The sequence below is a fragment of the Panthera onca genome, chromosome A1 (genome assembly GCF_046562875.1).
Source record: "Panthera onca isolate mPanOnc1 chromosome A1, mPanOnc1 haplotype 2, whole genome shotgun sequence".
Classification (NCBI taxonomy): domain Eukaryota; kingdom Metazoa; phylum Chordata; class Mammalia; order Carnivora; family Felidae; genus Panthera; species Panthera onca.
Genome location: NC_138339.1, coordinates 68301481 through 68329144, shown reverse-complemented (window position 1 = coordinate 68329144; position 27664 = coordinate 68301481). Strand labels below are relative to the sequence as shown.

The 27664-nt window shown below is 38.9% G+C and overlaps 1 protein-coding gene across 1 annotated transcript in view; it reads left to right on the top strand.

Moving 5' to 3' along the window:
• CAMK4 (calcium/calmodulin dependent protein kinase IV) overlaps nucleotides 1-27664 on the top strand; it is a 224946-nt gene that overhangs the window by 154298 nt on the left and 42984 nt on the right. The window lies entirely within an intron of this gene.

Genomic DNA, 27664 nt, shown 5'->3' with positions numbered 1-27664 from the left:
ATAGAGATTATTGATTTTTCTTTCAAGACAAGTAATAAGTCAATTAAAGTTAAAAATACTGACAATTGTATTTTTTAAGGAAAAATATAAGTTAATGTTTCTAACTAGAATAAAGTTTTGAAAGTTGATGATAGAAACATGCATACACATTTACAGAAATATGTAATTTTGAGAAGCTTGTTTGGATTGAATTAATAAGGAAACATTTGCCTAGATGAAACAGACTCCACTGATGAAATTTTTCCCATATGTTTAATGGTGTCTGATATGTGCTGGAACACTTTGGTGATTATTCATTTATTGAATATAAAGTCAGAACAAATTACTCTCTGAACAAACAGGATGAAGCCCAAGCGGAGATATTTATCAGCATTAAAGAGACAAATCTATAAAATATACTCAGAATTAAGATATATTCTATTGTGTGGAGTCAATTATCTAACTAAAATCATCATTCAGTATCTTGAGAAATCAACCACAGTGACAAGATCACATGTCCTGTGAATTTTACCCCAACCAAAACAGAAAGGAGGGAAGGAGGGAAGGGAGCCAAGGAGGGAGAGAAGAAGGAAAGCAAGTAGGAAGGACTCTGATACCTAACTAGCTTGTCTATCATTGATGAAAAGGAAAAACAGTCTTCAGAGTCTCCACAGGACTCCTAGAGATAGCAGATCTATGGTCTGACCAAATCCATGATTGAGTTATCAACACCAAGTTCAATTGGATATATAGCCCAGTCTTTCCAAATTATTCCTTCCTATACAAGTGTTTTGGTCTTTTTGCTATGGTAGGGTATGAAAAGTTTGAAGGTGGAGAGGATGCCCTGCAATTTTACTCTAAATATACAGTGCAGTTCCTGATTATATGAATATTTTATTTCAAATTCATCCTCTTACCATACCCAAAATAACCCCTCCACTCCAGAGTTTTCATCACAAGCAGTGTAGTTACCATCCCTGGTTTCTTAAGCTTGCCAGCTTGGGAATGATTTTTAACTCTTCCATTACCTTCTCTCCTCATAGCCACCTTTCCAACTTCAGTGGGGTCTTCCTTCTACTGCCCCTGAACCTAATCCTGTTCCCTACCATGCGATGACTGCTCCTGAGTGCTTTATTAAACAAACAAGCAAACAAACAACCACTTCTAGTTACTTCCAGTTCCTGTCATTAAATATATAAGTCTAAAATTCTCTTTTTCAGTCCTTGTTTTCATCTTGTCACTTCTGAGTTCAATAATGGCAGTTATTTGTAATTTGAATTTTTAAATTTTTTATTTTTTTTTAATTTAATTAATTTTTAAATTTCCATTTATTTTTGAGAGAGAGAGTGCAAGCGAGCAGGGGAGGGGCAGAGAGGGAGACGCAGAATCCAAAGCAGACTCCAGGCTCTGAGCTGTCAGCACAGAGCCTGACATGGTGTTTGAACTCATGAACCACAAGATCATGACCTGAGCTGAAGTCAGATGCTCAACCGACTGAGCCACTCGGGCGTCCTTATGCCTTTCTTAAATACCCATTTAAAAACATCGTTTCTCATTACTATATACGGTAGGTTATCTATTTAAATAAACATGCTGGCAGTGGCTCACTGTCAATTTATCCAAATCACGCAGGCAGCTGGTATAGCAGTTAAGAGGACTTAGGGAGTCAGAGCTTGGTTCAATTTCTAGATATGTGAGCTTGGGCCCTATCACTAAACACTTCTGAGCCTCAGTTTCCTCATGTAAAATAGGCATAATATTTAACCTAACAGAGTAGTAGAAAAGACTAAAGAAGCTGATAGCAATGTTCAAAAGAGAGGGAAAAGGGCAAGCAACTTCAGACTCAGTATATTCATATAAAGATGTATTAGATGTTGAAAATCTATACGTACATCCCTACTCCCCAGCTAAGTACTAAAATCAAAAACAATTGACAATAGTCAGTGCTCAATAAATATTTACCAACTAAATAACTGAAAATGCATCAAAATAGAAATAGTCACTATTCTGTGTTTTGTCTTTCTAGATGCTGATACATTTAGTGAAACATGCTTACTATCATTTTTCTGCTCATTTCATATGAAAGAAAGCTTTCTTTATAACTTGCTTTCATTCATGAGATTCTTTTCTGCTCCCTTACTATCATTTAATTCTTTTCCCGTCATTCAAAACACACCTTCTTCAATATGTTCTTTCTGGCTGCTTCCATCCATTTAGGTCAGCGCTTGATTCTTTTGGTTTATCACAGTGGGCATGCTTCAATTTAGTGATACTCAGGTAGCTGACTGAGAGAGCTCTGTCCTTATTCAGCGAATGAGAAATGAATGCTTTCATCATCAGACTTTTTCCACCTATTGGAGTTACACCAATTAAGGAATAAAAGGGCCCCCAACAGGGAGGGATGCCCCAGATAGGGGTACCTCACATAGAAAAGAGGGCCTAGACTTCAACTCTATTCCAGATCTTGCAAGATGGATTGATTAGTCTACTACTAATTGTCAATTTAAAGCAAACAAACAAAAAACTTGTTATTCTATCTACTCAGAAAGCTCCAGTTTGAGAAGTTACCGAGCAAAGAGGGGGGGAGGGGGGACAAAAAGAGAAAGAGGCACGCTGAGAAATAGACTCTTAACTCCAGAGAACAAACTGATGGTTACCGGAGGGGACGTTTGTGGGGAGATGGGTTAAATAGGTGTTGGGGATTAAGGAATGCACTTGTTGTGATGAGCCCCAGATGATGTATGGAACTATTGAACCACTATACTGTATACCTGAAACTAGTATGACACTGTATGTTAACTAACTGGAGTTTAAATAAAAACTTACATAATAAAAAAAAGTACTAAATAAATAAATAAGTAAGACCAAAAAAAAAAAAAAAAGTAGATTGCCACATTCAAGTCACTCTTTGAAAGAAGTTTTACAAAAATTTTCTCTGATTGCTACAACTAAAGATTAACTTAGAGAAAAAAATAATAATTTTCCTAAATGTTTCCACAGGTAGAATAATCAAGCAATTTAAAACTTGTGGGAAGTGGCTGACATTTATGAAATAGTTTATTGTCAACTACATAGCTATAGATAGCTATAAAAATAGGACAGTTGGGAACTCAAAGTAATCAGTGATACATCTCACATTTCCTCTGGATCACACACTTAGAAGACTATATCTAGGCTGGCTTTTGAAAGCACAGAAGCAGAAAGCTTGAAGATTGAAAAGTTCTTGGGAAATATGTTGTGTGGATAATTATACCTCTTAGGTAACAAATCTCACAATCCTTCCCTTCCTCCCCACTTCATCCCAATTCTTGCCCCAAATATTTCACAGTATTTGTCTGACTGTAATCTTGCTCCTTCTGCTTTTTAGCTTTAAATAGAATTTATGAAAGCTTTTAAAGTGAATGTGAAAGATGTTTCCCTCTTTGAGTTTGAATTCATCCAGTTAGTCTTTGAGGGCAGACAGATCATTAAGCCTTCTTGAGTATTCTATCTTCCCGAAATGAATTCCAGGTAGTCCCAAATTAGATGGTCTAGGTCAATCTGGACAGTTTGGAAGGGTCATCACGTCCTCATATGTCAGAAAGCACAATGCCAAGTCTTAAAGCCCTCCTTTTCCATTTACTTACAAAGATAATCAGGGAATAGTCCAACACCTCTGATGGCTCTTACTGTTGCCACCATCTCCAGTCCTTTTCTTGTTCTCCCTGATATCCTACTGTTCTTCTATTTCCAAAAAGAATTACTGTCTCCTTTTTGCCCCACTCCTGATGCCACTTTCCATCTTTTTTCTAGCCACAACTCTCTTAGGTATGTCTTAGTTTCAAAGCCATGACTTGAGCACCTGGAGAAACTTGTACATATAGAGTATATATTGAATTTAATAAAATAGAAGGAAATGGTTGAGGAACTTAAACATGTCTGCTGCCCTAGTACATAGAGTTGGGGTTAGAATTATTTTGAAGATTGTGATAATAGGGGTAAAGAGTTACAAACAAAAGCATCTAACCTTTTAAAGTTGTGGAAACCAAAATGGTATCTGAACATTGAAGTAAAACAGGAAGTGGACGTGAAAAAGATGAAATATTCCAGGCTTCTTGTGGTAAAAATTTTTAAAACCTATAACCTCCCCTAAAAAAGGACAGATTTTTAGGGGTTGATTGTGCACACATCCCTGCCTGGAAGGATTATCAACGCAAAGAGGATTTCAAAAAATGACATCTAGTTAATTGTTCTTCTCAGGATTGAGATGAGTGTGTTCACTATTGCAAAAGCTGGTTGAAGTGTCATGGACATGATGTGACTGAGTAGATGTGGTCTGATTCTTGTTTGATGACCTCAGATTATGGTCATTACAGATTTATTCATAGCTATTCTGTCAGGTTTCTGCTGATTAGGGCACAAGATTGACAGATTCATTGACTTTGGAGCAGGAGAACTGGCTAATCTTAAGTAAGGGTGGGAAGTATTGTCTAGTTAATGATGGTGGTATCCAAAAACACAAAAAGGAAATAATGTAACAAAGAAGAATACTCACAGTGTCCTTATGAGGTCAGCAAAGGCATGGATTGTGTCTGTCTCTATACATGACCTATTAAGATTAATGTGAATAAAAAGAGAGAGAGAAATAGGGGAATTCAGGCTATAAGGGAATATAGTTTTAAGAAAGGTAACAAGTTTTAATTATGTTTAGAAATGCTTATTCCAAGCAGGTTTGTATAGACCATGAGATGAAGGATATTACCATATCATCACAATACCTTTTTGATTTTAAACAACCTTACTCTAATTGGTAATTTGGCCTATTTTCCATTCCTGTGACACTGGAGTGCGCATATATGTATTCTGTTCCTCTGATACTGAATGCTCTGAAAAGCTAAAATTCAGAAAAAGCTGAGCAAAGAATTCTACCACCCACAACGGGGTCTCTAGGAGGACAAGGTCTTCTTTACACCGATATAATTTATGTGCGACAGCCTCTACCTATGGGCTACCAGGGTAGGACTCTCGGCTGGAAAGATTCCTTTGACAGTGATCTCCTTTTAAGAAAGAATGATTGTGTGGGAAATATCAAAGTGTTGTGGTTTGAAGGTGAACAGTGATCTTTTCTTTGTAAGCGTGCTTCTCTCCAAGGATGGTAGAGTGACTAAGGTTAGATTCTACTTAACTATTTCCATGTTCTTCCATTGTTTGTTTATTGGAAGATGGGGACAGGACCATGAAATTTATTTCCTTCCTCTCTGGTAATAGTTCTCTGCCAAAAACTGAAGAATTCCCTGTCTTGAGAGAATGAAGTCCTATTTTGTGTTGCATGTGTATCTACAACTTCTAAAGTCTTTGACCCATAAAAATGAATTTTTATTTTGGGAATGGCCAATTCAGATGTAGTGTTAAAAACATGAACAATTCTCTCAAATAGTCAGGTAGAATATTTTTTCATTTCTAGAAGGAGAGCATTCAAGCAATGTTATAATATTCTGTTAATGTCACTCTTTGAACATGGAATTTTTATTTTCTTATCATTAAATAATGCAGGAACAAATTTTGCAAACGTTTTACAAAATATTTTTATCTGCCTAATAAATGAGAAATATGTGATTCAATGAAGATGTCAAATTAACATACAGGCATAGGCCTAGATCACGGCCTATGCACGTTATACCAGTCATGGAAACAGAAAGGTTAACTTGGTTTTCTTATTTTAATCACTGTCTTCCATCCCATCTCAAGGGTTTAGCTCCTGAATGAGGAATGCTCACAAATGTCCAGTTTACTCACTTTGACTGAGATGTAGAATTTCTCAGTGAGGACAGTGGGAACACTCGTTTCATTTGGGCAAGGCAGCTGTTTGTAAGTGGTTGGCATCCCTGGCTGTCTTAACCTATTCTGATTGCTGTCACAGAATACCGTAGGCTGGCTTAAACAATGAACATTTATTTCTCACAGTTCTGGAGGCTGGGAGCTCCAGACCAGATGCCAGCGTGGTCGGATTTTTGGTGAGGGCCGTGTTCCTGATTTACAGACTGATGCCTTCTTTCCACATCCTCACATGGTGAAGTGAGTGAGCTCTGGTTCCTTCATTTTCTTATACAGGCGCTAATCCCTTCATGGGACTCCACCCTCAAGACCTGAGATCTAATTACCTCCCACGGCTTCACCTCCAAATACCATCACACTAAGGACTAGGACTTCAACATTTGAATTCTTGGGGACACAAACATTCATCCACAGTATTAGCTTCAATACACTGAATGCCAGGTAGAGACCCAGATGTTGTGACCACAGACAAGAAAAAGAGTTTCACACAATTTCCAATGCATCTAAGTGGAACCTTCTCCTTATTCTGTTTGTTCTCTCTCTCTCTGTCTCTCTCTGTCTCTCTGTCTCTTTCAACCTCTCCCCTTCCTCCTTTCTTCTCTTCTTACCTCTCTTTACCTTACACATTCCAGAGAAACATTACCATCCGAAGATTCAAATGTAAACAACATTTGCAATGCTAGACACCCTAACAATTCCTATTAACTTTTTGGCCTACTTTAAAGAAAATTTTCAGTACCATTATGGATTTCAAAATGTTTTTTTGACCTAGGGCAAGAATATATTCCTCATTCCAATGTCCCACTTTATCATTCTACCTTTTGTAAATGTAACTTAAGGCCCCTCTGTGCTATATCCTGTTTATTTTTAGCTCATAAAAGAAGCATCTCCTGTATTTAACATGCTGTATATTTAATATTAATCTTCCACAATTCCCAAACCTTGGGATTTCTCCACATTATTTTGCTTAAAGTTTACAGGGCCTGATTTGCCAATTTTTTTTTTCAAGGAAATACCGTCCTATTTATTTTCAATCTGTAAAATTTACCTGGAATGTGAGGGCTCTGCCTACTATGTTATAAACAGTTGGTGGATTAAATAAAAAACTACTTACCTATGTAGTACACCCTTAAAAATAGTCAAAACTCAGATTTTACTAATAGGACATCCAAGTCGTTTAAAAAATATATAGGGGTGCCGGGGTGGCTCAGTCAGTTGAGCGTCCAACTTGGGCTTAGGTCATAATCTCATGGCTCGTGAGTTCAAACCCAGTCGGGCTCTGTGCTGACAGCGCAGAGCCTGGAACCTGCTTTGGATTATGTGTCTTCCTCTGTCTCTGCCCCTCCCCTTCTTGCTGTCTCTCTCAAAAATAAACAAACATTAAAAATTTTTTTAAGGGGCGCCTGGTGGCTCAGTCGGTTAGGCGGCCGACTTCGGCTCAGGTCATGATCTCGCGGTCCGTTGAGTTCGAGCCCCACGTCGGGCTCTGTGCTGACAGCTCAGAGCCCGGAGCCTGTTTCAGATTCTGTGTCTCCCTCTCTCTCTCTGACCCTCCCCCGTTCATGCTCTGTCTCTCTCTGTCTCAAAAATAAATAAACGTTAAAAAAAATTTTTTTTTAATTTTTTTTAAATAAAAGGTATATGTAAGTTGCATAATTGTATTGGCAATGTCCACCAGGAAAATGAATAGTTTACACACATAACTTGGGATGCAGACAAGGATTGGTCACATTTAACTGTCTTTTGTTTTCTTTATGGGGCAGTTTATACTGACCTGAAAGTATAACAAGACTTTCAGTTCTAAATTTGACCTACATGTTGGAGATTATTGCATTGTCCTTTCTGTGGTCATCGGTTTTCCTCACATTTACTTTTTGTTATTTAAAAGACTGCTTGAATCTTTGGGATCCTTCATGATTTAGAAGAGAAAAACAGGGGCATGGGGTGGCTCAGTCATTTAAGTGTCTGACTCCTGATTTTGGCTCAGGTCATGATCTCACAACTCATGAGATCAAGCCTCGTATCAGGCTCTGTGCTGAGAGTGAAGAGCCTGCTTGGGACTCTCCCCGCACCACCCCCCCCCCCCCGACTTGCTTGTGTGTGTGCGCTCACGCACACTCTCAAAATAAATTTTTAAAAAAGAGAGAGAAAAACATACATCATATCATAGCATTTCCCCACTTAACCCTCCACTGTCTCCCCATCACACTCACCCTTCTATGTGTGACCCTTAAAGTCCTGCCTGGAAAGTCTCCTCGCGGACCTTATGATTCTCTCTCCATGTGCCTTCATTCATGGCACTTAAGTGACCTTTTATTCCTCCAATATGAGAAATTCTAGTCCTTGGAACTTTGAATTCTTGTTTGAAACTAGAATATAAATTCCCTGAGGGTTTGGACCCCATTGTACTATGTCCAATGTCTGGAATATTTCCGGATACATATTGGGTATTCTTTAAATATTTGTTGGATGATTTGACTGGCCAAAGATTCTTCATTACTTTATTCATTAATTCATTGATACATTCACTCACCACCTAAACAAACTACAAGTATTTATTGAGCATATACTTAGTCCCTTCTGCTGTGGAGTCATGAAGAGACATGTGGCATGTATGTGCCAGGAGTTTATGTTCTTTAGTTCATCACTTGCTAAATACAGAATACTCAGTATGTTAATTTTCTATTACTGACTAACTGCCACAAATTTAACAGCTTAAAACAACTCATTATCTCACAGGTCTGTAGGTGTGAAGTCCAGTGGGCTCTACTGGGTTCTCTGCCTAGAGTCTCACAGGGTAGAAACCAAAGTGTTGGTCAGATGGGCTCTTATCTGTAGGCTCTAGGAAGAATCTGCTTCCTTGCTCAATTCAGGTTGTTGGCTAAATTCACTCTCATGTGGTTGTATGACTGATGTCCCTGTTTCCTTATTTCTTATCAGCCAGGGACTCTCAAAAGCTGCCTGCATTTCTTGGCACATGCCTCCCTCCATCTTCAAAGCCAACTAGAGAGCTTCAACTCCCTGTTTTTCTTTTCTGTTCCCAGCCAGAGAAATTCTCTGCTTTTCAAGGGCACATGAGATTTGATTAGGCCTACCTGAATAATCTCCCTTTTGTCATTTAATTTAATATAATCATGGAAATGCTACCTCATCATAGGCATAGATTCCACCCACATTCACAGGGGAGGGCACTTAATATGGGGGCTAAGTCCATAGAGTGGTCATTCTTAGCATTCTGCCTATTCCACCCAGACCAACCTACTCTTAATAATCAGTGTGTGATGCATGAGGTTTTTAACATAATGCATTTAACCTAATCAACTCCAAACATGGTTTCTGTAGGAAAGTAAATTAGGAGCCCAAAGGCTGACCCAGACACAAGGATAAATTCGAATGTCATTGGTTTTCAGGCCTTTCGGAGACTCATTCACTGGCAAGTGTTTTGGTTTGTTTGTTTTCTAATGTGTAGCACTTATTCTGTGTTCTCATGCTCTTCCTTTTATTCTTTTCTCCTGTTGTTTTCTCCAGGTTTTTATGTTAGGAAATCAATTCTGCTACTTCAAAGCATTAACCACAACAAGTATTTTCAAAGGTCTTCAAAACTATTTGCTGTATCTTAGAAAACAAGCTCAAACACAGATCAGCGATCAAAAAGAAAGAATGACGGCTGAGGCTGAGGCTGAGACTATGTGGCATCTTGGGACACCAAAATATAAATATACAATATACTCTGATACATTTCTTTTCTCGTGGTACTCTCTTTTATTTCGCTTCCCTTAATAATATGTCTTAGAAATCTTTCCATTTATATATTAGTTTGCTATTGCTGCATCACAAATTAAGACAAACTTAAGCATAACACAACACCCATATATCACCTCATAGTTCTGGTAGGACAGAAGTTGGGTGTGACATGACTAGATTCTCTCCATTCCAAAATCAAGGTGTCAGCAGAGCTGTGTTTCTTTCTGGAGGCTCTGTGGAAGAATTTGCTTCCAGGCTCATTCGGTTTGTTGCTCATTCAGAATTCCTTGTGGTTGCCTTGACACTTACCTTCTTTGTCTTCAAGCCTGCAGTGGTGATCACATTCTTCTCATGCTTTGAAATCTTAGACTTACTTTTCTGCCTTCCTCTTCTGCTTTTAAAGGCTCATGCAGTTATGTTGGGCCCATCTGGATAATGCAGAATAATCTCTATATTTTAAGGCCAAAGTGATGAGTAACCCTAACTACATTTGCAAAGTTCTTTTTGCCATGTTATGTAGCATGTTCATAGTCCTGTGGGATTAGAGCATAGGGTCTTCTTAGGGGTCATAATTCTGTCTACTACATTTTAGTGCATATGGATCTTTTTCACTCTTTTCATTGCTACAGGGTAATTTATTTCATACTGTGGTTTCTATAATGTATTTATCCAGGTTCTAGATAGTTACTTAACATTTTTCCAGTTTAAAAAATTATAAATAGTATTATCATGAATATCCTTGCAAGCATATTGACACACAAGTAAAAATATTTCTTTAAGATACATTCTAAGAAGTGGCTTCTATGAGACAAAAAAATATATTAATTTGGGGCACCTGGGTGGCTCGGTTGGTTGAGCGTCTGACTTCAGCTCAAGTCATGATCTCACCGTTGTGAGTTCAAGCCCCACATCCGGCTCTGTGCTGACAGCTCAGAGCCTGGAGCCTGCTTCAGATTCTGTGTCTCCCTCTCTCTGACCCCCCACCACTTGAGCTCTGTCTCTCTCTCTCACCCTCTCTCAAAAATTAATTAACATTAAAAAAAATTATTTTATACATTTTATAGTTGCTGCTAAATTGCAAGGCTTTACCAATCTGCAATCCTGCCAGTGGTATGAGTCTGCCTCTTTACCAACATATGCATCTAACCAATCCTGGATAACATCAGTCTTTTTTTTTTGGAGGGGGGGAGTAATATATGTGGTAAAAATAATTCATTATTTTGATGTACTTTTTCTAATTATAATACTAAAATGTCATGAATATTTCCTGGGTTTACAGGACATTTTCAATCCTCTGTGAGTGGGTCATCATATTCTTTACCTTTTCCTATTTCTTGCTTTCTTTGCAATGATTTTTTTTTTTTCTTTTCTTGGTATCTAGGAGCTCCTTATATATTCAAATTTTAATCTGTATAATACCTATCTTTATATGTAATCTGTATCATATTGATAGATGAATGAAGTAAATGTTTTTTCCTAGTTTTGCTTTGCTTATGCTATCTTGTGCAATTTTCATTTTTTATAGTGATTTGAACTGGGTTTTTTTTTACATTTTAATTTAAATTCCATTTAGTTAACATACAGTGTAATGTTAGTTTCAGATGTACAATATAGTGATTCAACATGTCCATAAACATCCAGTGCTCATCACAACAAGTGCACTCCTTAATCCCTATCATCTATTTTACTCATCCCCCCCAACTGACCTCCCCATTGGTAACCGGTAGTTTGTTGGATTAGACAATTCCATACATCTTGCTGTGCTCAGTATGATAAATATAGTTACCATCTGTCACCATTCAGTTATCTCAATATTATTGACTATATTTCCTCTGCTCTACTTTCAACGTTTTTTTATTTATTTTTGGGACAGAGAGAGACAGAGCATGAACGGGGGAGGGGCAGAGAGAGGGAGACACAGAATCGGAAACAGGCTCCAGGCTCCGAGCCATCAGCCCAGAGCCTGACGCGGGGCTCGAACTCACAGACCGCGAGATCGTGACCTGGCTGAAGTCGGACGCTTAACCGACTGCGCCACCCAGGCGCCCCTCCTCTGCTCTACTTTCATCCCCATAACTTATTTATTTTATAACTGGAGCTTTGAACCTATTAATCCCCTTCACCCCTCCAACCCCCTCTCCTCTCACAACCACCAGTTTGCTTTCTGTATTTATGATTCTGTTTCTGTTTGTTTTATTATATATATATATAATATATATATATTATATATATTATATATATATATACACACACACACATATATATGTGTGTATATATACACACACAATATATATAATGTATACACACACACACACACACACACATATATATTACATCTTCCTTATCCATCCATCTATGGATGGACACTTATTTTGCTTCTATATCTTGGTGTGAGTTTAGTGAGCTTATGTGTGCATTTATATTTTTAGTTCTTCTGGTGGATTACTTTTCTAACTTTAAACAATATCCTTCAACTTCTATTTTATGTTTCATTAAACTTAAGCAGTATATATCATCTTTCCACTGAGAAAAAATAAGGAAAGTAACATACATATGATTCCTTTTATTTATCTCCACCTTCAGATTCTCTCTTGTCATGTCTCTGTTTTACATTGGTAAGGGTTATATCATTTATATTTACATATCTTATGTATTTGTTTGGGTTCAACATTTAAATGGTCTTGATGCTCATCACTAGCCCTTTATCACATTTTTTTCTCTTTAACTTATTACGTGGCTGAATGTATTCATTCAAGTAGTTGAGTTTTTGTCTCTCTTTGTGTCTTTTTGATTTTTCTGTTTGCAGAAGGACAGAAGGACGTAGCAGCAATATATCCCCTGAATTCTTTCATGACTTTTATGTCCACTTTATACTTGGAGGACATATTGTAATATTTGCAGGACACCTGGCTCTCACCTCAGCAATCTATATGCATTCCTCTGTGGTCTCCATGCACTGAAAGCTGCCTTGCAAAAATCTGACACCACCTTGATATTTCCCTTCGTAGAGATGGTCTGCTTTCTTCTGCCTACAGGTCTAAGAATCCTTTCTTCATCCTTGAAAGTCAATAACTTAAGCAGTTGTGTGTCAGTTTCCCCAGCTCTTTTCCTGTGAGGAAAACAGCACTAGCATTTCCCCCCATCTTACAGTTGTGCACCAAACCACAGCTCAGAACAGCTGTACAAACAGTGGAACCAAAGTTGTTACAACTCCCAGCCTAGTCTAGGCCTGACCACATTGCCTGGCATTTGTACAAGTCTTCTTTATTGGCCTTTGGGATTCTGGGTCTTTTAAGTTTCAATGTGCACAAAAAGTCTAATTTAAGCAATCTTGTGGGCTTTTGATAATTTCCTATACTTATCTCTTTAAGTCAAAGCAGATGGAACATTTGAGCTATTTTGGTTTCTGTAACTCTCTGGCCCATTTCTTATGGAACTTCTGAACCCTTATCTAAGGTTCTTCCTCCCCCTTCATTCACCTATAAGAAATTCTGAAGCTAAATACATGTCTTTGTTTTCATTTTTTCTTTTTCTGAGAGACAGAAGTTCAGAATTTCAGCAAATCTACTTCCTTCCCTGTGCTCTGTGCATTTTCTACCACTGCTGTATAGTGGTAGCTACCCTGTATTCTGCTTTGTTGTACATGGGCCCTGTCTCCTGAAAGAGGCAGATTATCTCTAAGCTAGGAATAATGATTTATTCTCCTGTATCTGTCATCCTTTTCCTCTGCTTTCTCCCCTCCTTACAAGCACACAAACAACACCTTATACCCCAGTGTACTCATAGCACATAACAAACACAATACATATTCACTGACTTGAATCCAATTGTTTACAAAAAAAACTTGTTTAGGATCCCAGCATTTTGAGTGCTAGGAATATTTTAGAACTAGCCATGATTTCTAAAAGACAGTGGGACTTCAAATACATTTAATAATTCAATAAACTTAAGTCACATTACTTTCAAAAATCACACCACTTTAAAAAATGATCGTGTTAATCCAGTTTTGCAGGAGAGCACTTTTCGTGGAATATTATGTATTTTAAAATCTAAATGTACATCGCATATTTCCCTATGTTTTGGAACAGGTATCTAATTTCATAGAGCTTGGCATGCTGATAGATACAGGGAGAAATAATGTTGAAAAACACAATTTCTCACACATACACTTTGCATTCTAGTCTTGGCTTCTACTCCTCACACTTTAACCTGGAAGCACTTAATTTTTTCATGAATAATATATTGAACGTGTCATAGGTTCTGACAATCTGTGTAATCTATCCTTTGAAATACTCCTTTGAATGTTTGAATTCATCCAAAACTACAATATCCAACTTTTAAATTATCTTCCTGCTTTTGCCTGTGAAATTATTGCTATAGAGACTTAGCCACGCTCAGGGTTTAATGGCTCTGGATCCTACAGAATTCCAGAATGCCACCTTATTTTAAGTTGAATATCATTGAGAAAGAGCCCTATTACACACTGATTCACAATGTTCATACTTTCTGTTTATGCATATAGTAGGCCATTTGGTAGAGGCTAAATGATTATGCTATCTTTTGCTAGAAAGCAGAAAGAAGAATCTTGAGAGGAAGATTCTTCCTCTCAAGTCACATGTGTGACTACCTTAATAGTAGTAACACCAGCCATCACTACCATGTGTTACTGACTGTGGACCAAGCTTTAGGGTGTCTGGGTGGCTTAGCTGGTGAAGCGTTCAACTTTGGCTCAGGTCATGATCTCACAGTCTGTGAGTTCAAGCCCCACGTTAGGCTCTGTGTTGACAGCTCAGAGCCTGGAGTCTGCTTTGGATTCTTTGTCTCCCTCTCTCTCTGCCCCTCCCCGCCCTCATGCTCTGTCTCTGTCTCTCTCTCTCTGTCAAAAATCAATAAGCATTTTTTTAAAAAAAGTACTTACTGTAGACCAGCTTTAGCTAAAAACTTCATGTACATCAGTTTACTTAATCTTCATACCTATAAGACTGTCTAATTATATTAACTTAATCTTCATACCTATAAGGCTGTCTAATTATTATTAATTTCACAGATAAAGAAACTGAGACTCAGAAAGATTAGGTAACTTTCCCAAGGTCATATAACTGGCTCATGGCAGAGTCAGGACTGGAACACAAAATCAAAGATGACTTCAGAGTTTATGCTCTTAGGTCCTCTGCTGTCTGCCTTCCCCTACCGTACCATGCTATAAATTATGTTGGACCCAAAGCCAGAGACACTGATGACCAGAGACCTAAGCACGCAAGAAGTCAAGGGCTAGCAGTGAAACGAGGCAAGCAAGGTACATCCACTTTAAAGATCACATAGCAGGAAAAAACTCACGTTTTTAAAAAAAGACACAGGTGCTTTGCAGCAGGTGTACCTCTTAGGTTTGCTTCTGCTTTTTTACTCTTGGATTCAGTTCTTGAAAGCTACTTGTTTGACATAATGAGAATCACTTTACATGCTATAATTAAAAAATTAAATCTGTCTCAAATAAATTAAGAATATGTGCAAATGCATATTCCATTCTTTTTAGGACAAGTGGAGGTGGGAATAAGAATAGCTCCACAGATGTAACTCTTCCAGGTGTAGGCAGCTCTATAGCTTAATCAATACCCAGAATGACGGTAACATCAAAAGTGAAACATCCCCAGTGTGAGTCAGTGGTAAGAAACTGGATAGAAGACTACTTATTCAATTCTTTGTAGCTACATTCAACTTCCACTTAATTATTGTATTTCTTTACAAGTAGTTGACCTTTTATGCCAGTTTTTGAGAGGCACAAATGTAGTGCAGTACTCCTGGGCTGATTATTCAGGCTGATCTTAACTGGCATACTCAGCTCCAGAGCCTACTGATGACTACAGGCTGATGCTTAAATAGCAGCTCCCGATGCTTTCAAATATCGTGAAGAGCTTTGGGGGTAGGATATACTGTCTCCATTTACCATAAGCCACTGCTCCCCAGCCTAGTGAGTAAGACCACAGACTCCGGGCCAGACTATTTAAATTCAAATTCCAGAACTGCTACTAATTGTATGAGCTTCAGCATGTTATTTAACTTGGCTGTTCTTAATGTGTAAAATGGAGATAATGGAATTATACATAAAAATATTATATATAGGATTAATATGATACACCTAGGATATAATAGGATTGGTATATGTGGTAAATTACTTGGAACAGTGCCTGTCACATAGGAAGTGCTATAGAAAAGTTGTTAAATAAAAATATTTAAGTTCAAATGGGAGTTCCAAGCACTTCACTCTCATATTATTCAACCCTCCTTTAGAAGTATTTGAGTTTGAGATTCCTAAATAATCTCTTAAAGTCTGAACTGGCTCTAGGATTCTTACAGTAATCCTTCAGAGAGGGCTTTAAAAGAATTTGCGTATAAAACACCTTGCTTATCTAAATTTATTATAATCCGAAACATTGTTTAATAAGACTTAATATCCTGGAAAGGCACTTGATGTTTTTTAAAGTATATATGAGTTGAGGCCACTTAAGGCTTAGAAGGAACTTCAACATAGTGAAACCCTCAAGAGTTTGATAAAATTGTATTTTCTAGTCTTTAAATAAAATACCACAGAACACAATAGATCATTTGATCATTTTATAAAGATCAAGAGATTTTATAATTGTCATAAAGCATAGAGAATCTCTGAACAATCACCATATACAGGCAAAGTTGATTTACTTTATAATTTTATGAAACATTACTGAAACGTTTTAATTACTAAATGGACTGTTGATACTAGTACTTAAAAATTAGTAACCTTCCATATAATTCCTCATATCAACTCTTTAAGAAGGTTGCTTTAATGATATACTTATATAATAATTATACCTTTCATGTATTTAGCATTTTTTTCCTATTTTGGTAAATGTTCATTTTTTTATCAATAAATCTTAAGAGATTTAGAAATAATAAATTAAACATTGCATAGGTAGACTATAATAAATAAGCACATCATCTTTACTTGGAAGGAAATATGGCCTTTAATGGTTAAAACGTTGATTCAACTATTTTGTAGATTTAAGAATTTTTGAGACGATTATCTCCAAGCCAAGCACTATTGCCTCTCTTAAACATAATATGATTTTTATCTTTTATATCTCTACAACTTTGGCTGCACTTCACATCTGGCACTTCTCTCAAGCACTCCTATGGGCTCACAAAAGGGGAAGAAATTCTTTCTAACCAAGGAGCAAGCTGAAACTATTTTTTCTTTACTATAGTATGAAACCTCAGAAACTTATAAATGAGTACCATAGAAATTTTGATCAACATTAAACTAAGTGCAGAGTTTCTTGCCGTTGTCATTCTTTCTTTCCCTAGCAGCTTTAACTGCATTAACTGGTAGCAGTTATGAGGGGCAGTAATAGGTTCAAAATGGTCTCAAATACTGAGGATAATTCCAATTTTAGGTATCGGATAGAATATTATTTAGAAACATTTCAAATGTCTGGAGTAACGTTGACATTGTCTGCTTCTGGCCAAGATGGAATAAAAGGGACTAATTTACACTCTTTCTGAAACACAAACCAAAAACTCTGCATCATGGTTTCCAGACATTGAATATCTGGCAGCCCAGGACAGTGATCCTTGAAAAAGGGAGCACAAGTAATATGAGTCCCACAATTACCTGAAGAGAGTTTCCAGGCTGCCATATAGGGAGGGAGAAACCAAGAGCCACCCTGAAATCTCCCTGGGTTGAGGAGAAAGAATAGAGTCTGAGAGGTCAAGGAGACCAGAGTTCACAGAGCAGAGTGCCCTAGAGGAGAAAGCTGCTCTGAGAGAAATCTCTGGAAAGCTGCAGATACTACTCCCCCCAGGTCTTCTGCAGAATACTGATCCACACGTGCATGTGAGAAGGCCAGGGAAAGAACCACAGAGCAGAGGGAACAATGCTTGCAGCACACTTAGGGTTGAGAAGAGTCTGTGTTTCCAATAGAGAATTTAACAAAGTTTAAAAGCAAGCCTCAAAAGGATCACACTGTTTACAAGTAGTGTAACTTAACTGCACCCAGTTAAGAATCATAATGTCTATCACCCAGTCAAAATTATGAGAAATGCATGCAAAAAGCACATCCATAGTGAGACTGGCTGAAAGCAGGTGGAAAAAATGAATCAAGAGGAATATCCTTAGAAATGACACAAGTGAAAGAAATAGTATATAGAGACATTGAAACAGTTGCTGTAACTGTGTTCCATGTATCCAAGAGGGTAGAGGAAAGACTGAGGATGTAAAATACATGTTCAAAAAAAAAGACCAAAATCAAACATCGGGAGATGAAAACTGTGACAAAATGTTTACTGGATGGAATGAACAGCAGATTAGACATTTCAGAATTAAAAGTGAACTTTAAGACATAGCATTATCCAAGGTGTAACACAAAGAAAAAATGACATCAGTAAGCTTTGGAACAACTTCAAATATATGTTTGAATATATAGATATAGATATAGATATAGATATAGATATAGATATAGATATAGATATAGATATAGATATATAACTGGAATCATTGAAGAATGATGGGGGATTGAATATTTAAAGAAATAATATGCAAATTATTCCAAACTTAATGAAACTTATAAAGCCACACATCCAAGAATCTTAAGAAATTTCAAGCACAAGGAGCATGAAGAATGTGATACCAAGGCACAGCATATTCAGTATTCTTAGAACTAAAATAAGATACCATAAAAAGCATCCAGAGAGTATTCCATTGTGTATATAAACCACAATTTCTTTATCCATTCATCAGTTGATGGACATTTAGGCTCTTTCCATAATTTGGCTATTGTTGAGAGTGCTGCTATAAACATTGGGGTACAAGTGCCCCTATGCATCAATACTCCTGTATCCCTTGGGTAAATACACAATGGAATACTATGTGGCAATGAGAAAGAATGAAATATGGCCCTTTGTAGCAACATGGATGGAACTGGAGAGTGTGATGCTAAGTGAAATAAGCCATACAGAGAAAGATAGATACCATATGGTTTCACTCTTATGTGGATCCTGAGAAACTTAACAGAAACCCATGGGGGAGGGGAAGGAAGAAAAAAAAAAAAAAAAAGAGGTTAGAGTGGGAGAGAGCCAAAGCATAAAAGACTGTTAAAAACTGAGAACAAACTGAGGGTTGATGGGGGGTGGGAGGGAGGGGAGGGTGGGTGATGGGTATTGAGGAGGGCACCTTTTGGGATGAGCACTGGGTGTTGTATGGAAACCAATTTGACAATAAATTTCATATATTGAAAAAAAAAGAATTAAAGAAAAAAAAAGAATTAAAAAAAAAAAGCATCCAGAGAAAAGACGCATTATATCAGAAGAAGAAAGACAAGGATGACATTAAATTTTCATCAGAAATAATGCAACTAAGTGGCGCCTGGCTGACTCAGTCGGTTAAGTGTCCACCCCTTGGTTTCCGCTCAGGTCATGATCTCACAGTGTGTAGGATTAAACCCCACATCAGACTCCTTGCTGACAGCACAGAGTCTGCTTGGGATTCTTTCTCTCCCTCTCTCTCTGCCCCCTGCCTTCCTCACCGGCATGTACTTATGTGCTCTCTCACTCTCTCTCTCTTTCAAAATAAAGTTAAAAAAAGAGAAAGAATGCAAATAAGAGACATCAAAGCATTACTTTAAAAAAGCAGCCTGGTGTTCTAAACTTGGTGAAAATAACTTCCAAAAGTGAAGGCAAAATAAGGCCTTTATTCGTCATACACAACCTAATAGAATTCATCACTAGCATACATACAATACCAGAGTAGATTTGGTTATGCACTATAAAATGGAGCTGACCAGTCTATGCTTTATTCACTTTCCAGCCCGCTGTCCAAGGACAGCTATATTGTTTAATATTGTCTTAAACAAAGAGCAGGATGAGTTGAGTTCACCAAGTTTCTTTTTTTATTTTTTTTTTTTTTAATTTTTTTTTGAACGTTTTTTATTTATTTTTGGGACAGAGAGAGACAGAGCATGAACGGGGAAGGGGCAGAGAGAGAGGGAGACACAGAATCGGAAACAGGCTCCAGGCTCCGAGCCATCAGCCCAGAGCCTGACGCGGGGCTCGAACTCACGGACCGCGAGATCGTGACCTGGTTGAAGTCGGTCGCTTAACCGACTGCGCCACCCAGGCGCCCCTAGTTCACCAAGTTTCTTGAACACAGAGCCACACAAGGTTATGAATTGGGATGGACATAGGACATTCTAATCCAGAGGGATTAGGAGAGATTTCCTATCACAGCCCTGATAGTTTTACCATTTCATTTGTTTAACAAAAACAAGTGCCATTATGTGGTAAACCTTAGAATGAGTTCTAGCTGTTCCCTGGGGTTTTGTGTCTGTTCGTTGATGCCTGTCTAGAGCCTCATTCAGCCCATAATTCTGATCATTCATTCATTCACTCTTTCATTGATTTTTTCACAGACATTTATCGAAAACATACCAGACCTTTTGCCTAGAGTCTGTGGGTACAAAGGTGAATAAAATAACCCCTTCTCTCAAGGAATTTATCTATTACTTTGATAGACAAGTACACAATTATATCAGAGTATTATATCAGAATATTACAGGGATATGAAGAAAAATGCTACTGGGAGAGGCAGAGAAAGTGATATTTGCTTTGCTGGGAAGAAATCACACAGAGGAAATGGTGTATAATCTGGGTTATGAAGTAGAATTCCAGGTACTATTGCCACGTTAACAAATTATCCCCAAATACCAGCTTAAAATAACCACTTTATTGTACTCACATATTCTCTGTGTCAAGACTTTAGACAGGACATGGTGGGAATGACGGTTATCTCTACTCCATAATGTCTGGAGTTTGGGCTGGGAGACTCAAAGGTTTAGTGGTTTGATGTCTGGAAACAGGAATCAGTTACAGGTGTCTTCACTCACATGTCTGGCTGTTGAAAGGTCTGCCACACAGGACCTCAGCAGGGACTATCAACTGGAAAAGCTATACATGGCTTCTGTGTGTTGCCCAATGTTCTTAAAGCAATGCAGCCATAGGATTGTAAGACTTTTTGTGTGGCAGCTTAGGGATCTAAAAATAAGGATTTAGCACACAAGGTAGAAACTGCATTGATTTTTATGATCTAACCTCAGAAGATACACACCTTCACTTCCACTGCATTCTGTTGGTTTCCAACAAGTCACAGACCAGATTCAAGGAGAATTAGACTCCACCTCTAGATGGGAGGTGGCAACATTCTGGAAGAGCATTTGGATGTGTAATATTGTTGCAAGAATCTTTAGAAAATACAGTTTGGCACATGAAAGCTTATTATTACCTAGGAACCAAGTGGGAATATGTATGGCATGATTTAGGAATAGTAAGTAAGGCTGTGGGTGTAGTCAGTGCATGATAAGAATGTCCCAGGATAATGCACAGTGAGAAATTGGGAGCAAATTTTGAAGGGCCTTTTTTTCATACTGAAAATACTAGACTTTAACTTATAAGCAACGAGGAGCCCTTAAGGGTGGGTTGTTTTTGTTTTTAAACTAGAGGATTGAAATGAGTTAATGTGTGTTTCAGAAAGATGATCTAGGTGTAGGGATGTGGGCGGGGGTGGTTAGGAGACAGATGTTCATAGTGCAGGTAGAGAATATGAAGGCTTACGTACTCAGTGGTGACAGGGTAAATGGAAAGACTAGATGTGGGATGTATTTTGGAGGTGGAATTATGACTGACCAAGACTACCGAGAGAAAAGAGGACTGAAATAAATGGGAATGCCTAAGAAGCGCCAGCACTTGGCTGCTTTGCTGCAGGTGCATTCCTCCAGCCCTGGGATGCTCTACAGATCAAGCTTACATGGATCTCACAGCCGGCCAGTCCTAATCATGCCTGTTGATCCGGTCATGGGAGATGGTAGTCACCTACTGCTTTTCCCATACATTCTGTTGACAATGCTGAAGGCGTCACAGGTTAGAGGTTAAGTGTAAAGACAAGGGTAGCAGCAGGTCTCCAGAGCAGATATGACACAAAGGTAGAGTATTCACTCTGAAGTTCTTACTTAAATTTTTATGTGTTGATTCTGAATTTTCTGAGCAGTGGAGAAGAGCAAATTCATGCCGTTTAATTTTTCTTTGCAAAGGAGAGCTGTGATCAGAATACCGTTTTCTTTTTTTAATGACTGGCTCTTTTTTGTCCTGTTAGATTTTTAAAGAGATTCAAACTTCCTCCTACCAACTCCTGAGACATTATCAATTAGCCACACACAGCCCATTGAACACAGCATAGCTGTAATTAAACTAAATTACTATGCAGTAGCTTTCATTACACAATGACACAGTTTTTGTTAGGACCATAGAGAGAGTTTAATTACATGTCTAGACACCCCCTGAATTCAGAGCAGCAGTATTGTCTTTTTCTGTTTAAAAGAGAGTTTCGGCTTTTGGTGATTGCATTTTTTGAAAGACCAAATGGTAGATATATCAGGGGTTCTTTATTTTTTTTAATTCCACATTCTACTTTCATGCATATGTGATTTAGGAGCCATTTATACATCTGTGGATATATTTTCTAAGAAAAATGCATAGATTTTTCACTCTTTGAAAATCTTTGATATTTGATATACATTTTACTTAATCCAAAAGCTTTCTTTCTCTAATATACCTGCAAATATCCACTTGACTTATTAACATATAAAGCATGTAATCTGAAGTACAGTCATCTATTATAATATTTCCAGCTTCCTCTTCCTTGTGAGGAATTTCAACACTTTGCCTGAGCATAGAGTGCTTTCCACCTTTATCCTCAGTCCTGCGCATTCAAGCCTCTCTGTAGACTCTACTCTCTCTGCTGGACCAGAGCACACAGGTTCAGGAGCTCCTGTGTTTCTTTTGTTCCCCAACCTGATCTCTTCTTTCTCGTTACAGAAATGTGTTTGCTGCCTCTTTCTCTGTAACTCCAGATGATTTTTTGACCTTTCCCCCAGTTACGTACCATCTCCTGAATACAGCTTCCATTTAATTGGCCAAGCCTTTCCATAGCCTCCATTCCTTAATTCTCATCTCTCCTGAAATCTGGCTGTATGCATTGGAAATAAGAGGATGAAATTATCACATGCTTACCCTTTCTAAGCATTCTCAACAGCCCCTTGGAAAGTTGTCCCACAGCATGCACTTGCTCCAGTGTTATATACAAAAACCTTTTATTTATGGATTTATTTGTTGATTACATGTACATTGTTTCAGATTTCATTTTTGTACTCTTTTAGCATGAGACTTGTCTGTTTAAATCAGGACAAATCACTTTTTCCATTAATTTTTTGCATGCGTAATTTAAAATGATAATCTTTCATTTAATAATTGCTCTTGAAAACAATGATAAGTGTTTCATTGAAGAGTGAATGTTTTGGATTTGGGGTTGAATCTAAGGAAAATAGTATAGATAAAATTATGCTTGCCACCAGTACTATCTAGACCATTCTTGTAAATGTGTACTTAGTAGACTTCTGTAACATGCACATATATAAATAGACAGGAAAATGAACTTCCAGCCTGTTGAAAGTATCCCTGTTCCCTCACTCTGACTTTGTACATGAGGAGACTCATACCAAAATCAGAAACAAGAGCTGGAGTATGATGGTTTTTCATGACCTCTTTGCCTATCAAGTGTTCTAATCTTGACACCTCAGGTTTCCCTACCCAGTGGCATTCCTAATTATCCTCTCTGTCAGCATCCTGCCCCTTTTCTCCATGACATTGCTACTCCAAAATTCCCATCTTTGTTTTATCCAGACACTCCTAAGCCACACCCCAAATCTAAAGCAGAGATGCTCCCATGGGACACTTACCACAGGGACAGCACAGGCTCAGTGCTCTTCAAGGGCACCACTGCAGGGCCCAGCAGGACACCTTCATTTACAAACAGACGACTTTGGCTTGCCCACTGTTCATTAACGTGTCATTACACCTGGCCAAATCACTATTCACTTCCATTTTCTCACACTGACAAGTCCAGTTTTTGAATGTTTCAGACATAAAGGAAACTGAAGAGAAAACTAACAGATGAATTTTCAGCTGTCTTTGCCCAAGCTCCCCTGAGTAGGCATATGTTGTGTTGGATATTCAGATCAACTTCAAAGGATGTGAAGAAATTAATTCAGCCATAACTATCAATGCTACCTTAGAAGAACAAAAACTATATAAGTATTCAAGATGTCATTATGAGGTTGACACCCTTTTGCCTTATCTTACAATTAAAATGTTCTTGTTGGGTTTTGGCTTTTCCCAGAGTGATGCTGTAAATCTCATAGCACCTTTGAGGTGGCTAAGTATTATTATCCAATCAGTGTAGATGGCACAGATGCTATGCCTTATTTCAGTTAAATGTATCAAAGTGATGTTGCTATGGAAATATAGTGCCACAACGTAGGCACAAAATTTTAACTTCTATCAAAGATTAATAATGGCAAATGAGTATCCTTTGCAGATTATGACCATTCTTTGAGTATCTATAAGTTAATGACTCAAAAGTAGAACAACATACATGTCTATAGGAAAATTGAGTTTATCAATCATTCAAAAAAATTTCTTGAGTACATATTTAGTACCTGGCACTGTGCAAGAAACTAGATATCTGAGGAACCAGATCCAAATTTCCTTGTCTTCCTGGGTTTTCAGTATAGCGAGGGAGGCATCCTAATCATAAAGCTTGCAAAGAAATAGGCATGTTGTAAAGAAAAGTAGGAGGCATCCATGAAGGCACATAAGTGTGGGCACATGTTAGTTTGGAAATACAGATACGGCCTCCCTGAAGAATTGACATTATAGTTGAGGCCTGAGGATGTGGGGGCTGGCCAGGTAGAAACATGTAAAAAAGCATTCCAGAAAGCGAGGGCAGTCAGAAAGGGATGCTGAGATGGGGGTAGGGGAGGGAATGGGGCTTGAGAGAAATTGAAAGAAAGTCAGTATGGGAAGAACAGAGCAAGAAAGGGGGAAATAGCAGGATATGAGTCTGGAGGGGAAGGCTGGAGCCAGGTGACCAAGGCCTTGAAAGCTAGGATACAGTAATGGGAAACCATTGAAGAGCTTCCCAAGGAGAAGAAGTGGCCTGATTACCTATGTTGCTGTGTGGAGAATAGATTGAAGGTAGGGCCTGTTGGAAATCGAAGAGGGTTAAGGGAATACTGTGGTGGTCTAGCTAAGCTCATGGCAATGCCATGGAGAAAGGCAAAGTGATTCTGGAGACATTTTGGAATTAGAATTCACAGCACTCTACTATGACTTGGATGGAGGCTACTGGGGGAGAAGAGAGAAACAGTTTCTGACTTGAACACTTGAGTTGGTTGAGACATCACATTTTGAGGTGGGAAGAATGGAAAGAACAGGGCTGGAAGATGCTCAACAGTTCAGTTTTAGACGTATTGAACGTAAGGTGTCTGTGAAACAGCCAGCTGGAAATGAGACCTGGGCAGGTGGATATATGGGCCTGGAGCTTAAGAAAACAACAGTTTGAATTAGAACATCTTTTTTAGATACTATCATGGAATAGTCTTTGCAGTCTTAAACTACTAGCAATATTAATGGCATCATGTGTTTAGTTCATATGAGACCAGACATAGTTACCATCTAAATGTACATATTCATATTCAGAGAACATCATTCATAGTAGATGCATGGTATTCAGGACAAGCCAACATGAAATGCCTGCCAATTATATAAAATTTATGTTTTTAAAAATTCATTACCCAAATAATATATAATGTTTATAGTTAACTTTCATATAATAAAAAACTAAAATTGGGGCACCTGGGTGGCTCGGTTGGTTAAGCATCCAACTATTGATTTCGGCTCAGGTCATGATCTCATGGTTCGTGAGTTCAAGCCCCACATCAGGCTCCACACTGACAGTGAGGAACCTGCTTAGGATTCTCTCTCTCTCTCTCTCTCTCTCTCTCTCTCTTTCTTCCCCTCCACACTTGTGGTCTCTTTCTCTCTCAAAATAAATAAACTTAAAAAAAAAACTTAAAAGGGGGCATCTGGGTGGCTTAGTCAGTTGAGTATCCAACTTCAGCTCAGGTCATGATCTCTCAGTTCGTGAGTTCGAACCCCACATCAGACTCTGCGCTCAGAACCTGGAGCCTGCTTTGGATTCCATGTCTCTCTCTCTCTCTCTCTCTCTCTCTCTCTCTCTCTCTCTCTCTGCTTCTCCCCTACTTGCACTCTTTCTCTCTCTCTCTCTCAAAACTAAACATTAAAACAATTTTGTAAAACTTAAAAAAAAAGAAAAAACTTAAATTAATTATAACCCTACCCACAATTTTTTTACACACATGTATACTTTTGGGGAGGCTATAAAAAGTAGCTGGAGAGAAAGGAATAGACAGGAAGAGTTTATAGCAGAAGAGAAGGCTACAAGCACAGTAGTAGATACCTAATTTAAGAAGCAGAGTCAGAAACAAAATTCGTTTATTTATTCATAAACTTATACTTCCCAAATGTTTATTGAGCATCTGCCGGGCGCCAATTCCTGTTTTAAATTCCAAAGCAGGAATCACAGACTGCAGGTTGTTTTGTTTGTACCCTGCACAGGCTTTTAAAATTTTCAACTTAAGTGCCAACATTTAAAATTTGTAATATTTTACATTAAAAAAATCTGAATTTCTATCTTTCCTTTAAAATCAGAAGAGCGAGGGACACCTGGGTGGCTCAGTCGGTTAAGCATCCGACTTCAGCTCAGGTCATGATCTCACAGTCCATGAGTTTGAGCCCCGTGTCAAGCTCTGTGCTGATAGCTCGGAGCCTGGAGCTGCTTCAGATTCTGTGTGTCCCTCTCTCTCTGCCCCTCCCCCACTTCTTCTCTGTCTCTTTCTCAAAAATAAATAATAAAACATTTTTTAAAAATCAAAAGAGCGGAAGATGGCGGCGTAGGAGGACGCGGGGCTCACAGCGCGTCCTGCCGATCACTTAGATTCCACCTACACCTGCCTAAAGAACCCAGAAAACCGCCAGAGGATTAGCAGAAGGGAGTCTCCGGAGTCAAGCGCAGACGAGAGGCCCACGGAAGAGGGTAGGAAGGGCGGCGAGGCGGTGCGCGCTCCACGGACTGGCGGGAGGGAGCCGGGGCGGAGGGGCGGCTCGCCGGCCAAGCAGAGCCCCCGAGTCTGGCTGGCAAAAGCGGAGGGGCCGGACAGACTGTGTTCCGACAGCAAGCGCCACTTAGCGTCTGGGAGGTCATAAGTGAACAGCTCTGCTCGGAAAGCGGGAAGGCTGGAGGACAAAGGGAGGGAGAGCTGCTGAGCCCCCGGACGGCAGAGCTCAGCTTGGCGGGGAACAAAGGCGCCAGCGCCATCTCCCCCGCCCATCCCCCAGCCAAAATCCCAAAGGGAACCGGTTCCTGCCAGGGAACTTGCTCGCTCCGCACAAACACCCAACTCTGTGCTTCTGTGGAGCCAAACCTCCGGCAGCGGATCTGACTCCCTCCCGCTGCCACAGGGCTCCTCCTGAAGTGGATCACCTAAGGAGAAGCGAGCTAAGCCTGCCCCTCCAGCCCCCGTGCACCTTGCCTACCCACCCCAGCAACACAAGCCTGGCAGTGTGCAAGTAGCCCAGACGGGACACGCCACCCCACAGTGAATCCCGCCCCTAGGAGAGGGGAAGAGAAGGCACACACCAGTCTGACTGTGGCCCCAGCAGTGGGCTGGGGGCAGACATCCGGTCGGACTGCGGCCCCGCCCACTAACTCCAGTTATACACCACAGCACAGGGGAAGTGCACTGCAGGTCCTCACCACGCCAGGGACTCTCCAAAATGACCAAACGGAAGAATTCCCCTCAGAAGAATCTCCAGGAAATAACAACAGCTAATGAACTGATCAAAAAGGATTTAAATAATATAACAGAAAGTGAATTTAGAATAATAGTCATAAAATTAATCGCTGGGCTTGAAAACAGTATACAGGACAGCAGAGAATCTCTTGCCACAAAGATCGAGGGACTAAGGAACAGTCACGAGGAGTTGAAAAACGCTTTAAACGAGTTGCAAAACAAAATGGAATCCACGATGGCTCGGCTTGAAGAGGCAGAGGAGAGAATAGGTGAACTAGAAGATAAAGTTATGGAGAAAGAGGAAGCTGAAAGAAAGAGAGATAAAAAAATCCAGGAGT